At 32.2% G+C, this 13672-nt stretch overlaps 1 pseudogene; it reads right to left on the bottom strand.

The window, feature by feature from the left end:
* Positions 1-8698: 8698 nt before the first annotated feature.
* LOC121471535 lies at positions 8699-9088 on the bottom strand (annotated as a pseudogene).
* Positions 9089-13672: the final 4584 nt, after the last annotated feature.

The following is a 13672-nucleotide window of genomic DNA, read 5'->3' as shown; positions in this document are numbered from 1 at the left end:
ATACCTTATTCAAAGGACAGATTTTTTAAAGAAATGTTTGGATCAAGGTTTAAGGGGAAAAAATAGTCAGGAACTCTCAATACCTTTCACATATCTATGATTTTGAAAGTTAGGAAATCAGTTTCATATTCAGGTGGGTTTATTTTCATACAGTTATAAACAGAGAAACAGTAGTGGAAATGTACTAAATCATCTCTGCAGGTTTTAGCACTGTAATGAATACACTAAACTTTTAAAAGCCATTTTGTATATTAAAAAATAACCTGACAACTCTGAACATTAAGAAAAAGGAATTTATATCATATCATTTCAGAAAAAAAATTAATCAGTTTTGATGAATAACCTCTGAGGAGAATGGGTCTAAGTCATAGGTGTAATATAAGACATTTGGTTTCAATAAAAAATGATTACAATCTGGGAATAAATACAGCACTCTTTTTACTATCATAGAGAAAAATAAAGGGAAGTTCCTCAGTTAATTGGGACTGAGTAATATTGAAGATTTGTATGTAAATATTATAGACAGGGCCTGCAGCAATACTTTGCTACTAAGTTAAAATTAAATTGTACTGGAGGCAATAGAATGTTGAACAAATTGAACAAAACAATACAATGTTTTTGGTCTCTGTGGTCACCAACTACTAAACATTAAACATTCTAAGAAACCATTTCTCCTTAAGTATTTTCCTTTAAATTTTACTTAGAACACCTGTATTCTGAAGGGAAATCTAGTGTAGATTCTATACTATAAGAAAACAATTTCATCAATGATACAAATACATTAAACAGAGAATGATACTATATACAATATAAATACTTCCACCTTCAAAGAGTTTACCATTTAAGCTAATAACATGTACGTTTTTTACTTCCTCTTGGATTTATTTTTATATTTATTCTTAACACGATCATGATTCAAATGAATACCATTAGAGGTTTGTGACCAGAAAATGTGTTTTTCCCCCGTTGCTTTTCAATACAGTAATATTGGGATGAAAAAAAAATGGTCAAAAGTAATAGAGGTGTAGGATCAACCTTTAACTTCTCATCTTCCAGCTGTCCAGCTGTGTGACCTTGGACAACTGCTTGAAATAGCCAAGCTTTCTTTCATTACATTAGTAAAGGGTAATTGTAATATTTTTCATAGGGTTAAGATTCATTTCAGAAAATTTCCATATGTAGTAATTAAGACAGTACTTTTGCATATAAAATGCCTCAATAAATACTTATTTTCTCCATTCTGAAATTACCACATTTTAAAAATAAAAGAGAATGTTTCATAATTATAAATGCAAAAAATCTCCCAGAAAATAAATCCACAAGGACTACCCCTTAAATTAGTAATAATACTCCCTTAGGAGATATATGTATTTATTTTAATAACTGGATTCAAAAGAGTGATTTAGATTTTAAATAATTTATCTTATTAAAATTTTATTTTATATATAAATATTTTGATGTATATAGTATAGAAAATATACTAAATATGGAATATTTATATTAAGTTACATATTAAAGTATTATGCTTAGTATTATGGCTTATTTTAATCCATTTATTCACTTTGAGACATGTATATCAGATATAATATAAACCTTTCTTTTTTAATGGACATAAGAAAACATGTAATATTCAATTTAAAAATTAAGAAATTGTATTCAACTTTCAACGTAATATTTCTACTTGCAACTCCCTCACTAGAATCAGAATTTAGTTTTATTTCCTTTCAAGTAATTTTTTTTTATTGTTTTATTTTTATTTTTTTAGATGTATTTATTTCTTTATTTTGAGAGAGACAGCATGAGTGGGGCAGGGCAGAGAGAGAGGGAAGAGAGAAAGCAAGTCTGTAGCAGACTCCCTGCTGAACTTAGAGCCTTAGGAGGGGCTCCATCCTATGACCCCTGAGACCATGAGGGGAAACAAAATCAAGAGTCCCGCACTCAACTGACTCAGCCACCCAGGTCCCTCAAATGATTTTTTTTAAGACTATGGAGTATACCTGATAATTTATTCTTACCCTCATTTGGTATGTATACATTGCTCACTTACTGGCATGAGACACTGATGCTCTGGAAACGACCTTTGTGATAACAGAGTAACAAAAGTGTGTCTTTATACGTGTGTTTGCATCTTCCATGTTCACCTGGAGTTGTAGTCTCCATCCTTCATCCTGCTGTGTACCCTGAGAAGCTGATGCTTATGGATTGAAACACAACTCCCCCTCCTTTGGTTCAAGTACAGTTGAGTCAACTGAGCAGCCGGGATTTGGAGGTGAGAGAAGAATGTATTTGACACAGTAAGTCAATATTAAGGTAAATGTTACTCCTGGCATTAGGTTCTTCTGTTGTTTTATTTTGTTTGGTATTTTTTTTTTCTCAAGGTTTATTATTGCCTGTGCTGCTTTCGTTATAACCAAGTTTTCAGTTCAGCAGCAGTTTCACTGGAGCACATTCTCTTCCACATGAGATGATGCTGATTTTGGTTTATGGTACGTACACTCTCTCATTCTTAGTGATGGAAAAAATTAGCATAGTCAAGATGGAGATTTTCTCAGCATGAGATACCACTTTGCATATTTCTGTTCCATTTTTATACAAGAAAGTTCTGCAGAGTTGTTTTAATTTTTATAAACAGAGGAAAGGCTGAGGCACCTTATTATCATTCAGCTTCTGAACTGTTATGTGTTACTTTAAAACAGCTCATCTCCACAATCTCATGTCCCTTTTAGCAACCTCTGCCCTGTACTGTAAAATGTGACATAAATGTAGAGACCATGTTCTCATAGCTCTGCTAATGATTAAATATCATAATATATGTGAGCCATTTGGAACAGTTTCAGACATATAATATATGCTATATAAAATGTTTGCTATAGTTATTAATAGAGCATACTTGAAAATATCCAAACGATGTATATTTTACAATATATTCTCTAAACTTAATTCAGTTAATACTAAAAATTGCAACCCCTATATTTGGTAATTAAAAACACATACTATAATTAATGAGTAAAAGAAGAAACTATAATAGGAATAAAAAGCCTACTTAGAACTGATAGATAAAAGAACCACTACATATTTAAAAAGTTGTGATGTGGTAACTGTGTTAAATAAAGGGAAATTTGTAACAGTAAATTCTCATATTAGGAAAATTATGAGAGAAACTATACTCCAGAATGTCAAACTTAAATATTTGCAGAATGAATCATAACACATGTACTTATTAACTATGGGTTTCATATTTATCAGACTGCTACTTAAAAAGTAAGTAATTTTATACTAATATATGTTGCACATCAGTACAAGCAGAATTTTATCTAACTGGTAAAATCGTATGATTCTCTTTTTTGCACTAATTGTGGAGCTCCTGCTGTGGTGATCAAATTTTTATTTTACTAGTCACTTTTTCACCTTCTCCAATATATATATTTCTTATATTGTCAGTATTGTCAGTAAAAGCCTTTCTTTTCTGTTTTAGGTTATTATGTAGCTGTATTTTATGCTCTGTTTAAAACAGCATGACTAATAAAAATCAGCAATTTATTGACACAACAAATGACTACTGTATACACTGTAGACAGAGTTAATAAAATGTTTTATTGATAGAATTTATTTATCCCGTCTGAGTAAGGTGTAAGGGTAAAGTCTTTCCTTGAAGCCAATATTGCAAAATTTACATCACTTGGAAGAAATCAAACACATTCAAATTAACTTTCAAACTGTCATCATGGCTTTTATTTCATGGCTTTATGTCCTAGAAATAATTAAAATAAAATTATTATAAGAGAAGAAAGAGTTTAGGTTTAAGGGGGAATATGCGTGGCTAGGAGAGTTTAAAAACAAAGCTTTGCTTTGACTTCACATTTCTTGTGAATTTTTATTCATTCATTCCCAAATTACCTATTGAGCCAGAATAAATGGCTTGTGAAGAGATTCCAGAAAAGAGACACATACTGAAGACACTACAATTGGTTGTAATATGGTAATTATGACACATATGTACATGTACACACATATGTATGTGACACAGTGAAGTTGGTAGGTTAACACATTTTAGCTCTGCCTCTAAAAATCATCACCGGCATTTAATAGACTCATTCAAAGTTGAAAAATAGTTCAACAAATAAGCCTGGAGAGTATTTTATTTTTATATGAGATAGGCCTTTGAATTTTATTTTGGTGGTAATTTCAAAAATCATACTCCTGAACAATTATATTTATGTTTTATTATAAGAGAGTAAGGTCATAAAGAAATATTTTTAACTTTTTTTTCTACTGAAGTACCTCAAATGGGAAAGGAGTATAATTACATTGTCTTCCTTTTCTATAATCAGTCTGAGATCACAACCATGAGGTCTGCTGTTGTTTTAGAATTGAATGTACTTTCTCTTAAATTATCCATGTCATGTTTATGTTATTTTCAAGTAGCTTTGTTTGGGAATAAGATAATATAATTTGATTTTGCTCACTTCTTGCCATATTATTTGAGTAATTTTTATTCCTGATGATTTCCATAGTCTTTGAGTAAGTATCTGAGCGCAGAATGACCCAATATGTTTGTCCTTCAATTCAGGATTCTAACATTGTGGGAATTAGACACATCGAGTGAATTAGACTGAATTTTACCCATGGCTAATCCTTCCTGTTCAATATGGTCTACTTATTAGTTTTCTCTGAGGATATATTAGTGTTTTCTGACTCTCACTCTTATATCTTTTCAGACTAAATCATTATTGTAATTTTGGACTAGTATTTAGCTTTATCTATCTGCTTTGTTTCCCTTCCACTTTGTTATCTAGCCTATACTTAAATCAATTTCTCTCTCTCTCTCTCTCTCTCTTTAATGCTATCTTCAGAATTTACAGTAACCACTGTGATATTTTACCTTATTAAAGCCATCCTATTTGGGATACTATAAATATTATTCATTTCAAATAGTGTGTCAGCTCTTTTGATAGTATTTATCCCAAAATTTAATTCTTTCTTTGTACATGTTTATCAAAATTATTGGAAGAAACTTCTGTTGAGTTTGCTAAATAGCTATTTGGTTCTACTGTATGCCACTAAGAGCTTTTTCTCCAGGATGGCATTAAAATAATAATCAATAGTCTTTGCTTCAATTATACATGTAGGTCTGTATACACCAAATTTAATAATGCTTCAGTCCACTTTTTCACTTTGTTAAAAATAATATTATGATAAGTTTACTTATCTCATTTTCCTAAAGTGATAATCTGAGAGTAAATTTATCAAGAAAGAACATTTTACATTGCATGTCTTATTCTTGGCAAAGCCATCTTAACCTCTGGGAATCAATTTCCTTTCTAAGTGCTCCCTTATCATTTGTCACGTGTAAGTGAAACATTAGTTTCTGTTTAAATGTAGCAAGCTTTATATTGTATTATAACTTTAAAAAGTCTAACTTTTAAAATATTTTGAACTATTCTATTTCAAATTTGCAAAAGTGTAGTGACAATCTCAAATTTTGACATGTTGTTGAATCTAGCTAGTAAAAATGAAATTGACAATCACTTCCAAGTCATTTATTATAGCTGTTCCCATAGGAGAGTAGGCATGGAGTAGTGCCAAATGTCAACACCTTTCATTTATTTTCAGAACAATAAACACAATTTTGATAAAAGTCATAAATACAGCAAACTGTAAAGAAATCTAAGAGAACAACAAAAGTTTTTGGAGCATGATTAGTTTCAAGCATAAATTAACTTCCTTGTTCCTTTGTTTTTTTCTTTCCTTCCCCTCACCCCCACCCAAGAATTTACATACTAGGAGCTGCTCCAATGGGCCTTCTGAATTCCCAGTGTTCTCTAGATATTTGTGGTGGCAGCTTTACCATTCATTGACATTTAATGTTACAATATTTAATTTTGGAAGAGAACTTACTAAAGTAAGAAAAAACAGGAAATTACTTTTCGAAGAATATTAGCCTTAATTAACTTGAGTAGATTAAATCTTCTCTAGACCTTTTTTTTTTTTTTTAATCTCAATATTCTATGCACTCAACTATTGCTTCTTATTTTGTCCCCTCTACTATTCTTTCTTTCTGTTCTTTTTCAGTATGTGGGTTGAGTGAACTATCCTTTCTTCTAGGTGAGGTGGTGTGATTGGATATAAAGGTCAAAGAAAAATATTTTTATTCCTCCAACAAGAAGTTATGAAAGTTAGTGAAACTTTGATTAGACATTTACTAATTTTGTCTTTTCTAATCATGACAAACAGCAACCTAAAATTGTTCTTATTGTAGTAACCTATATGCCCTTTAGAATATAATGTCATGGACAAAGTAGCAGTAGTCATTATGAACATTTCCTTACTCATTCTCAAAGGCACACGTGGTACATCAGCCCTAACATATATTTGCATATATTTGTACACGTATTTTATTATCCCGCTCTGACTTGCATTATTATATTTTGAATTTGGAAAGAGTTAAGGGTAACATAAGCAGGATATTTCAATCACTCAACAAAAATTAAATATATTCAAGGAAACATAAATAATAGCTGTAATGGGCATATGGATATTCTATCAGTTGTAAGAAACAGAATAGGGATAGCTTGTAATTTCAGAGGAGAAGCATTTTTGGATGATGATGAGCAAAAATTAATTTCGTAATTGTAGAAACCTAAAACAGTAGAAATGAAGTTCATGCTGTTGAGAAAAAGAAATTACTATATTCTGGTGTTGATTAAGACATCCAATATTTGATTTATGTTATGTATAAAGTCTCTTTTAAGGGACATGTTGTGTAAGAATTTCAGGGCAAAGAGAAACAGCACCCCCCTTTTATTTGTACTGGAAGGTGTGTACAGGGCATGAGGGGCTGTTGCAGGTGACACGTGATGTCATTATTTATCAACTGGCTCATGTGGTAGTCATGATGGGCCCACACAACTCCATCTCCTGAATCCCCTGCTTCAATTTCTTGAATCTGATCCAGCTTCATGAGGAGGGCTCCGTGTTGTGCTGGAGGATACTTGCATTGGAAGTAGGAGGCTTGGCAGCAATGAGGTACTCAAATTTAATCCCCTCCTGTGGGTTCCATTCTTTTTTGATCTCCGCATTTCTCTCATGTTCCTTATAAGTTGCACATCCTGAACTGAAACAATAACCTCACAAAAACTGTGTATTTGGTCCTGTAATTGTGCTGGAAAGAATCCATGTCCTGAGTCTTGCATATTCATATATATCTGTACACAAGGATTTCAGTTGACTGTGTGTCTCCAAGATTACAATCCCTAAGATTCCAAATAAACACTTTTGTTTGCTTTATAGCCTCGTTGTCTTCTTGGTCAACACTTGCCACTTCAAAGTTCAATGTTAGAAATTTTGACTTTCTAACTTTTTTTTTTCTGATTATCTAATTTGACAATTTAACTCACAGTATTTTGTTCTGTTGACCTCTGTTTCCCCCAGTTACAAAGCTTCCCTCATTTCTTACAATGCTGCCTCAGTTACGGTGTATCATTGCTTCATCTGGCAGAGGTCTTAGTAGGTTTTCCAGTTAATGAAGTGTCCTATCCAGTTTCAGTTTATGTTGCATATCAAAGAAGAATCTATATGGTCTGTGCTATTTTTACATAATCTTCTTTCAGACTCATTTTGATAAAACAATAACTTCCTTGTTTTTATTGATTCCCCTCTATATTGCCACAGTAATTCCAGTGTTTTCAGCTTTGTTGGTCTAGTTTCACCTTAAAAATGGTTGTGTTGGGGGGTTGGTTTTTTGTATTTACTTTTGTTTTTTGATAACACCTATATCCTTGCTCATACAGTTTCTGAATTTCATCACCTTGACTTTTTCATATCTTTTTCTAGGACCTCTTGTTAATTAATCTATTCACGTATGTGTTAAAGCTTCAAACAAGGATAAAAACTACAATAAAATATTGCAAGTGCCGCTTACCACTGGCTATTGATGTCATTGGCTGTAGATAATGCAGGAAGGCACAGCACAGTGTTTACAACAAAACAGCCTGATGAGTTGTTTGTTCTGTTTAATTCAAATGCTTAAACATAAGTTTTACTACTCCATCCTATGCATGTTTGTCCCTACAAACAGCAAGTAATTAACATCACTTTAGATGATTTTCAATTTGTTTCAGACATCAAGGCAATAATATATGCATCCAATTCTAGTTAGAATATCAGACAAGCTCAGAAAACCTTTTGCGTACAACCAAAAGAACTCCTATCAGATTGTTTCATCCTTCCAATCACTTGTGAAGAGCTAAGTACCTATAAGTAGAGAGAAACTTTCTTACAAACAAATGGGACAATCAAAAGAGCTGCTTGATGTGGCTATTTTAAAAAGGAGTCATTTGAAAGATTGTATCCATGCCTCTCACTGGAGGAAATTTCAGCATGAAAATTTGGTAATGGTACCAGGACTACTATAAATATTGTTTTCAGCTAATTTTTATTGAGTTATTAACATGAAATAGGCAGAATGCTTTATATTACATGTGTTAGCTTTTTAAAAATAGGTAAAACTGAATGAACTCTAAGAGTACAACAAATTAAATGCAGTAAAATTCTATTTGAATGAATCAGTAAAATGATAACTACAGGCCAGGGATAAAAGAATCCAAGTTTTCTAAGTATATTTATCAAATTTTGTAATTTATTTTCAAACTTTTCTTGGATATTTTTTTGGGGGTAGGGAATCATTTTTATTTATTTTTTAAACAATGGATAGCTTGGGGAAAAGGTTGATTAAAGTATCTACAATGATAACTTCCACCTCCACTTCTGGCCCAATACTAATGGAAGTACTTTGCTTAACCATCTCAGAAGGGCTGTGCAAATCAATGAGTCCTGTGGATCCTCATCTGAAAACATCCCAAGTCTTGGAACCTTCTCTACAAAGAGCTTTCCTTATAGTCATTCTCAGCGGCTTCATAGGCACCTGAGGTGGTCCTTCCACTTTGAGGTTCTTTTCCTTTGTGCCTCTGATCAAATTGGCAAGTACTTTCTCCAAAGGTTTTAGGTTGCACCCAGTTAGAGTAACTCTAATTCGGTGAATCACCACCTCTGGTTCTATAGGTGTCTCCCCAGCGCCTAGGAAAGCCATGGATGGCCGACCGTGGCTGCCTGCTTTACTTGTACCTTGGGGAGAGCTAACAACGAGGAGTGAAGATCAGTAGCAGCATCCAGAGCTCTGCTATGGGTGACCTAAAGTCCTCCTTAAAGAGCTTTTTGGTCATTTTCACATTAATTTTTTTTTCTTTCAGAAAATGAATACAGTCTTGATATAGAACCCTAGTTTTTATAGAAGGTGGGGGAAAAAAAAGATTTCTTTAAATTAAATTATGTGGGGACGCCTAGAAGGGCTCAGTTGGTTAATCTTGGATTCTTGGTTTTGGCTCAAATCATGATCTCAGGGAGCCCTGGTCTTTTTGCTCAGGGTGGAGTCTGCTGGATATTCTCTCTTTCTCTCCCCCTCTGCTCTCCTCTTCTCTGTCTCTAAATTTTTTTTTTCCAAAAAAAGAATTAATTAATTAATTTTACCATGCACCTTTACTTTCACCTTGTATTTTTAAAAGCACCTTAGCTACATATTCTTATGGCATTCATATTATAATGTATGTAACTCAGTGGGGGCGGTATTATTATCCCTCTGTGATATCCAAGATGAATGAGAGACAAAAAATTTTGATTGGACCAAAGTCACATAGTAACTTTGTGAGTTATTCACTAGCCACCATTTGGGACTCCGCATTTAGAAAGTCATTTAGAGTACTAAACTTGTTTTCCATTTTCCTTATATCCCATGGAAAATTCTGACTTGAATTCTAAACTGAAGGGGAAAGAATTATTTTTGTACTATGTGATCTATCAACTTAATAAACAACTAACAAATATGATGTGCAGAATACGGGGATTTCTTCATTAAAGAACTTCAAAAATACTTTTTTTTCATATTTTGGATATAAATCAGTACTCTGGAAACTGCTATTTTTAGAAATATGTCCTAAAATTTTTTCACATTACTTTTTCATGTGAAATTTTGGCAAGTAGTATGCTTTATCTTTCAAAGGTATTTGTAAAAGATTATAAAAGAAAAAAATCTCCTCTATAGTTGTGTTCTTTGTGGTCATACACACATGGGTGAGTTTGATTTAAAAATATATTTGATAACAATTTTTATATATTTATTTATTATCTATACCTAGGTTACAACCCATCACTTACTAATTTATTTTTTCCATGTAAGAAGATTCTTAAATAATAAAATCAATAGTAGTAAAATTAATGTCACTCTTCACTGTTCATGAATTTTATAACACTATATTGTGTGAAAAAAAATGCATAGATAGGTATGTGATAGCATACCTGGGAAATGAGTTAGGAAATAAATGCATTCATTTATAGAAACAATGGCAATTGCTGTCCACAGTAGGTGAATTGATCAAAGTTTAGTTTTGATTAGGTTCATTTTGTTTTATTTTTGCTTTATATATGCTAGCCACATTGTAGTTCATCAGTGACAAAATGTTAGCTTTTTGGAATTTCAATCAGAACTTATACAAACACCCTAGCAATTGATTCAGGTCTTCACAGAAGTAACTAGACTTTAATTTGTATTTTATTTTATTTTGCTTTTTTTTTTGTTTTGATTTTATTTATTCATGAGAGAGAGAGAGAGAGAGAGAGGCAGAGTGAGAAGTAGGCTCCACGCAGGGAGCCCGATGTGGGTCTCGATCCGGGTCTCTAGGATCACACCCTGGGCCAAAGGCAGCGCTAAACCACTGAGCCACCCAGCGATCCCCTAATTTTTAATGGTTAGGAAAAATGTATAAAAAATAATCTTTGTTATGTCTGCTCATTTAGCTGCAATTTAACTTTACTTAGATTTAAGTTTATTAATGTTCTTTAGTGTAAGGACAATATCTTACTATGGATGGTAGATCCAAAGTGCCTATAAACAGTATTTATTTGAAACATGTTGATGGTTAATAAAGGCAAGGTATTAATTTGCTAATAGCTCATTCTCCTGGGGGCAGTATTTTCCAATCAAAGAATCTTATTTACACCAATAGACATTTACATGTAGGCTAGTTTGTTTTATGTTAATTAATTACATTAATTAATATTCCAATTGTCTTTGGAATTTTCCCATATGAGATCTCTGGAATAATTAAGTACCATATCTTTTGATCTAAAATTCCTTTTTTATTATAATTTATTATTTTTTTACCCTTCTTTGTTTAGTTGATTGAAAATAAAACAAATGCATTCAAATTTATATTCATTCTTCATTTAAATTGAGAGTGTACTTTAATTTCCCATAATACCAAACCATTGTTTAATACAAAATTCAAAGAATCAAAGCAATCCTAATATTACCATTATTTGCATCTTCCTCCAGCTTACAATTATTTTTATCTTATTTTTTGAAATAGATCTCTTGTTAAATATTAGCTCCCAACTCAAAACAAGGTAAATAAAGCATTTAAAAAATACACTAAAGAAAAAATATTCCTTATATTAAATGTATTTATAAACAAGATCAACCATGTAAGGTGGAAAATAATCATTAGGTAAATATTTGATGATATATGTGTTTCTATGTATGAGAATCTTGTCCAAGAAAGAGAGGATATGCCGATATCTAAGATCCATTTTTTTTTATTGGTAAAATGGAAAAAAAAAAAAAAAAACAAACCAAAAAAGATTTATCAATTAACATTGCCTAATAGACTGAAAAAATATATATTAATATTAATTATATATAGTTTACCAACTTTTAAATACTTTTTTATTTGTACTTATTCACTAAAATCAGAATATGTTGGCAAAAACATCCTAAATTTTAAGCTTATTTATAGAAAATTCTGATCTGAATTTTGTATTCCCACAATCATGAACTGATGTTAGTATTCCCCCCCCCCACCACAGGTGAAAATTTTGCATTATGAGATACAAAACATGAACCAAAAAAAAAAATAAATAAAGATTTATGTGGTTTGGCTAAATCAATGAGTCAAAAAATGCAGACTGCATAGAAAAATAATTAGAAAAGTAATGTCCCATTCATAGAAGTACTCTTTTAAAAAAATCAGTAACTTTTGAGAGATGAGCAGATTCCACCTATAATATGTTTTTAAATCTTGGTAACTATATATGAAGACTAGTGATAAACAAGAGTGGATTAAGCATTCTGTGAGCTACTGGGGACTTGAGCCCTGACTCTGACAATATGAGGAAAATGGAAAAGACAAGATGTGGAGTGACATGATTAACTTCATGTATTTGAATGTCTGTCATGCTGAAAATTGATTAGAGCATTTATTTTGATCTCAAGGTAGGTTTGAGAACAAGTGTGACAGTCACTCCAGTGCTTGAAATGCAAGCAAAGGCCATTGACCTTCATTCAGTGTTCTTCAGGAAATGTGAGAAATCAACATGGCACAGAGAGAAGTACAGGCACACCTCAGAGAAATTGCAGGTTTGGTCCCAAACCAGTGAAATAATACCAGTCAAATAAATTTTTTGGTTTCACATTGCATATAAAATTTATGTTTACATGATGCTATTGTGTATTAAGTGTGCAATAGCATTGCATCTAAAATAACGATGCACATACCCTAAGTAAAAAATATTTAAATTTTTAAAAATTATTTTATTTATTTGAGAGAGAGAGTGAAAGTGCATGAAAGAGAAAGAGAGTGCACACACAGGAATGGGGGGAGTGCCTGAGGGAGAAGCAGACTCCCCACTGAGCAAGGAGCTTGGAACCTACTTATCTACTGGATCTTAGAACTTGGGATCATGACCTGAGCCAAAGGTGGGTGCTTGACTGACTGAGCCACCCAGCAGTCCTAAAAAATATTTTATTACTAAAAAGTGTTAACCATTACATCAGCTTTCAGCAAGTCATAATCATTAATCACAGGCCATCATAATAAATAAAATTATAATGAAAAGGTTTGAAATACTGTGAGAATTACCAAAATTACCAGAGACAGTAGGTGACCAGATGGGGTTGGAAAGTGGTACCAATGGGCTTACTGGATGTAGGGTTGCCACAAATGTTCAATTTGTAAAAACCCAATTATCTGCAAAACACAATAAAGCAAAGCACAATAAAATGAAGTATGCCTGGGATCCCTGGGTGGCACAGCGGTTTGGCGCCTGCCTTTGGCTCAGGGCGCGATCCTGAAGACCCGGGATCGAATCCCAAAATGAAGTATGCCTGTATGCTAAATTTTGTGTCAGATAATTTAGATCATAGACATAAAAAAAAATGTGGATTTGAGAAAGTTATTTATGTAAGGATCAGTTACCTTGTATAACAATAAATGGCTTATTCATAGGTTATTAGGATTAAATAATGTAAGTGAAATGGCTGGTACATAGTTTTTTAGTCATGTTCTTGTATTTACACAATTCAATGTTTTAATGGGTGTATAATATTAATGAAAAGTAAGCTTTAATATTTTAGGAAAATAATTTTATTACACTCAAAATTATTACCTGAACTACATTCTTATATTCCCCAAATAGCATTGCAATATGAATTTAGAAGGATGACATGTAAAGAATTGCAAGCCTCTCTAGTTGAATAAATTTTCTATAAATTTACTCATTCATGCAAGAAAATATATCACACCAATCAAATTGCAGATACAATAATGAAAAAGCAAAACTGTGC

The sequence above is a fragment of the Vulpes lagopus genome, chromosome 11, assembly GCF_018345385.1.
Source record: "Vulpes lagopus strain Blue_001 chromosome 11, ASM1834538v1, whole genome shotgun sequence".
Classification (NCBI taxonomy): domain Eukaryota; kingdom Metazoa; phylum Chordata; class Mammalia; order Carnivora; family Canidae; genus Vulpes; species Vulpes lagopus.
This window is presented reverse-complemented; position numbering and strand designations above follow the sequence as displayed.